Below are 5,435 nucleotides of genomic sequence, written 5' to 3' on the forward strand. Positions count from 1 at the left end.
GTCGTGCATTGGATCAACTGTAAACAGTAGTGGAAGAAACGAGATTTGATACTTAATAAAATTTTTTGCTTACATATTCTCCAGTCTTCGTATTTACTTTGTTCTTCAAAACTCCGAGCTTCTCGACATAAAACTAGGTTAACAAGACAAGCTGCAAGAGCATTGCACCGGAATCGCAAAAGCGTATAGGTTCAATTCCTGCCGCAGGACCTATAGTTGACTCATTTTTCCATCAGCTGTTCCTGGCTTGAATTTGAAGTGTGTATAATTCCACTCGAAATTAAGACCCTTTAAACCTCTAGGTTAACAAGACGCCTTCTCTGGCGTTAACTTCGGCGTGCGTGTCAGTCCTTTCAGTACAAAATGTAAACACTAAATAACTAATCAAACTGTCCGAAATATCTCTTCAGCGTCTACAGCTAATTTTTCGACCTGTGAAATTTGTTGGAACACTCTCTGGGACGCTAGCATTGTGGCGGCGGTCCCAGATAATGGATAGTTTTATTGCAGGTGAAATCCATGGTCATGTTAAGGTCGGGGCTGCTTCACTCACGATCTGCCCGACCGAGTTGAAATTATGGCATGGATTAAAAACAAAGTAAGGACCTATTTTCGCCAGTTTTCGGCCGAATTTGCTGGTATTGCATATAATTAAAGCACTGCTGCATGTGCCAAGAAGGCAAGAACTTTCAAGAATAATAAATCGTGTGCACCTTTTGCTCATTTTATTTCACGCACAACAACGAAACGTATAGAGGTCGGTGCTGACACTGTATTGGCCAGGGGTGTGTATAGGTGGTGCTCTCCGCCAGTAATGTCTTAGTAATGCCTTTGACTGCATGTTGAGAAAGTTAAGTACGCCTAGGCTATGTCAAAAAAAACCCAGCGCTACCTCAACTGCTGAATGAAGGTCATGCCTTCCCGCCTTGACTCAGTGACCAGATATGTTGGTAAAATCATTTTCAATTAAGCGAGATTGGATGACAATTTAGGTTATGACCACGTCCTAATGAATTGTGAGAGCCGATCTTTCATGGGTCTCCAATGGAGAAGCTGGTGGTTCGTTAACAACGTTCTTCCCTTTGGATGGAAAATCATGCCCTATGTTTACCAATCTCTTCGTATGATTGCAACTCAGGGATTGAGAAACCGTCAAATCTCATGTTTCCAATACAGTACATGCAGAAACAATAACACCACAGTACAGAAACAATAACAAAAACCGCGGTTAACCTAGGTCAAACCTTTGTCTAAAGCCTGTTTTCCACTAAACGATATTTTCCACTAGCGTATTTGAGCAATTCGTTTCAGATGGTTGCTGTTGAGAGCCCTGAGACAAAAGTAAATTTCGTTTCGCGCGAAAATTATCGCTAGTGCATGGAAAACCGGCTTAATCGCAGTTCAACCGAGGTCGAACCGCGGTGACACGGACTGACGGAGGTTTAACCTCGGCCTAACTCGGTCTGACAGAAATTTCTTACGATGTTTTCCATATGACTATTTTCGGCAACCGCGATCGCATTTTACCCTTGCGGTTGTCTGTGGTTTCTATCGGTCGACCACAACCGTACCGCAACCTAACCGCAGTGTCAGTTGTTTCTCGACAGTACTGTATATCGACGACCGTCATCTCGGCAGCGTCTACCATGTCGACTGAGTCATTCGCAGATACTCCATGCGCCTAGTGGTCTGTACTCCACCCGGTAGTTTTCAGTTGGTATCCTAAATCGTTGTTTCGGGGAATTTCATTCTTACCTTTTAGGATATTTTTGAAATTTGTCGAAGTCCAATATTGTTCCAGTCTAGCGGTTTGTTTTTGGGCCTTTCGTCCTACCCCACTCTTACGAACTTTCTCCTTCCCCGTGAGAAAATTGAGAAGTTTACTGCCCTACGCGAAAGTATCTTACCTCAGTCACACGCGGATAGTGCATGCGTGTGTCTGCAATAGTGCTTCTGCAAAAGTTAATCGGGAAATTACCTCTATTGTGCCTGTGTTGTTTTATTTACCTCCATTGTGCCTGCAGTTATTTGCCCGTGAAATGGATAACGCTTTCTCGAAGGCCCAAAGTCAAAACAACTTGTCCAAATTAGAGGCTCTCTGTGTGAGGAAATTCAATTTTGGCGCTTTCTGGATACATGGGAAGGGCATAATATTATGCCATGGCAGTGATGGCACGATGAACTTCTTGTTGCTGAGTTCATTGCGTTTGATGCACCCGGCTTTGCCTGCTGTTGGGATTTATTGGGTGATGGCGGTGTGTCCCAGTTCAGGGCCACAAAGGTCACAATTCATGGTGAGAGCCATCCTCTCCCAGCCGATTCATGTCAATGAAACCGTCGCGCTTTCACGTACATTTCTTGCCTTAGCGATCCCGTGCGCAATCGACGGGTCGACGTACGTCTGTGTGAATTCGAACCAATCTGATCTATGTGAAAATCCACTCCCGTATTTCTCCCATGATCCAACCCCTCATACCATGGCCATGGGCGGTAAGTCCACCTGTTATGTTTTATTTCCCCCATCTGCATTAATTGCCCATTATTATCTTTCGTGCGAGAGCAGGGCTCGACCTGCACACGTTCATGATTTCTACCCTTGAATTTATTCGTGGGCAATAATTTGGTCAGATTCTGTCGTTCGGTTCCAAGTGGCTAAAAAGGGGTAGTGATGTTCTACGTCGGCAAGTCGAGGAGGATTTATGGATTTTGGGATCTGTGGGTCTTTATATGTAGTCCGTTAGGCCGCGTCATGGGGCCATGTTTTCTTGGTTGTGTGTTAACGATCTCCGCAATTTTCTGATTTTATATTATTATTTCGACTGTAGACTTTGGGTGAAGTTCCAAGGATATGGCTTCCGGCTGTTTCTTGTACTCAGTGTGCGTACCCCAACGATAATTTTCTCCGCTTTTGCCACTGATAGTGTGGTTATTTCAGACTCTATTATGCAATCAAAAGCTGTCAACAACAGGATCACACAGTCGTTTTCGACAGCGTCTGCGTATGATCGCCAGAAATCTCGCCTTGCCGATCTGTTGGTTTAATTTCTTGCCGTTCTCTCCCGACGACACCCAACGACCTTGCATCAGCTACCTTTGGACCCTGTTCCTTTCCTTGTCAGGAAGGACTCTGATGGGAAAACACAAGTTGATAGATGGTTGTCCACATCGTGGTACCAAAGCTAAGGGTGTTTTCCGTGTGGGTTCCCGCTTCGTCTTCCAGCAGGTACTGTTTATTTCTTGACTGGAAACTACGAGCGATTTTTTAGGACCAAGATAACGTTGCTGCATGATTTGGAGATTGGCTTCGGCTTCGGTAACCCCGCTTCTTCACTACTTCTAAGGAAGTATTTAAAGCGCGTTCGAGAAAAGCAAGCGGTTGCTGGTGTTACCTCCCAGGCAGGTAGGTAGGCCCTTATTTGTCGACAAGTTAGCGATTTTTTCGGACCACATAAATTGATAGCATGCAGTAACACATCGTATACTTTAGAATGTTTAGATGTTCGAAAATGTAAATAAACCATACGTTTACATACACACTTGGAATTTGTGCTTATAATTATTAAAAACTTTTCTTCATAAAGTTTGATAATTTTATACGTGTAATATGTGTAATGTGTTTATGAATGTAATGGTTCATGCTGTCGGTTCATGTAATCGCGTGCGACGTATCTTTCTATGTTATTAAAAAAAGCTTTAAATAAATACATTCTTATCCCCAATTAAACCCCAACTTAAACAAGCAGCATTAAAAGAACAGTTCATTAATTCGTGCCAAGTGCATGGAGGAGTTGCCGTATTATCAAAGCAAAATCAAATCGCCCATCGGAAAATTGGCCCAAGATTAGATAATTTTGCTCGAATGCCAGACTCTGAGGTAAAAGTGAACCTTCTGCGGCTCACTTGTGCAATATGCATAGAATTTGTACGACTATTTGTCTTTCTGTAAGAGATTATTTTTAAAGAGTTTTTCTTAGAACTTTTATGTATAAAAAGGTATTAATCGTGATCCACAAAACGTGATCTTGCATGCATGTTTCTCTACATAGATCTCGAATAAACTGGAATGATCGGTGCATCAAAATGCAAAGTTTTATCTGAAATTAGTGCTTCAAATAGCTTTATATCTATCAAAAAGGTTTTACAGCATTTGCATGTCATTTAAAGAAAAAAGAAGTACATTAAAACAAGACGCCTGTTCTGGCGTTAACTCCGGCGCACGTGCCAGTCCTCAATATAGAGCTTCTGAACATAAACAATACAGTTCATATTCGCATTTAGATGCCTTGCGAACGTAAATGTTCGATCGCGAAATTCAAAAGGACATCGTACTTTAAAAAGATAGAAGTTCAATTGTTCAAAAATGTAAATAAACCGCATGATATCCTTTGGAATTCGCGCTTATATAGTTATATTAAATCTTCAATCCTGTGCAAACTACGACGTTCAACGCGCCCATACACGACCACATCATCTTGTTAAACGGCGAAATAGCAGCGATATTATTAAAATAGGACCAAAATCTGCATGTATTAAATATATTCTTACCCCAATTCAATCTAAACTTAGTCGAAAAGCATGAAAAGAACGGTTTATTTGTTGCTCTTGGAGGAATTGCCGTATCATGCGAGCGAAATCGAATCGCGCATCGGAAAATTAGCCAAAGCTGAGCACCACAACTCTTGGTAGATAAGACTGGGACGTAGATAAATACGGTTACATAAACATTTTAAATACTGCAATGTTTCGCGCCATTCAGACTTGCGACGACGAAAAAATAAAAAAAAAACAAAAAAAACAAAAAACAAAACAAAACCGGGGCGAATTTTCAACTCCGTCGCTGACGCCGGAGTAATGATTGGTATTTCAATAGCGCTGAAAGAACTACAATAACGCTAATTTCACATCAATTGTATTAGTGCGGAAGTTCAACAACAACGCCTTATTATATATTCCGTAAAGTGAAAATCAATAGAACGAAACGAAGAACAATTGCGTTAACTTATTCATCATTAACATTTTCGCAACAACAATAGCAATAAATCAAACGACATTTAGCATAGAGAAATATTCATTAATGTAAAGGTGTACAAAGTAAATATTAGAATTCCCATTCTATCATATTCGTCTGTTCACACAACAGCAATATAATTATGCAGTGTGTTTTATCCCTAGATGTGTTCTCTTTCAAGTAGGTCTGCATTCATAAGTCTGCCCCATGCTGTGTACATTTCGCAATGGTTAGGCCAGGGCGCTGTAGAATCGCCCTGGTGTTTCCAGTGTTTCCATAATCTAACCAGGGTGTTTTACAGCGCCCTGGTTAGGCAGTGCACATTCCGTTCAGCAGCTGCTAACAGAATTTGTTTTTGAAATTCAACGTTTTGAAGTGAACAACGTCTTCTCATCTGTGTCTTTATAGCTATCTTTTGTTTGTAATT

This window comes from Dendronephthya gigantea, unplaced genomic scaffold, assembly GCF_004324835.1.
Source record: "Dendronephthya gigantea isolate DGI-Jeju-01 unplaced genomic scaffold, DenGig_1.0 000019F, whole genome shotgun sequence".
Classification (NCBI taxonomy): Eukaryota; Metazoa; Cnidaria; class Anthozoa; order Malacalcyonacea; family Nephtheidae; genus Dendronephthya; species Dendronephthya gigantea.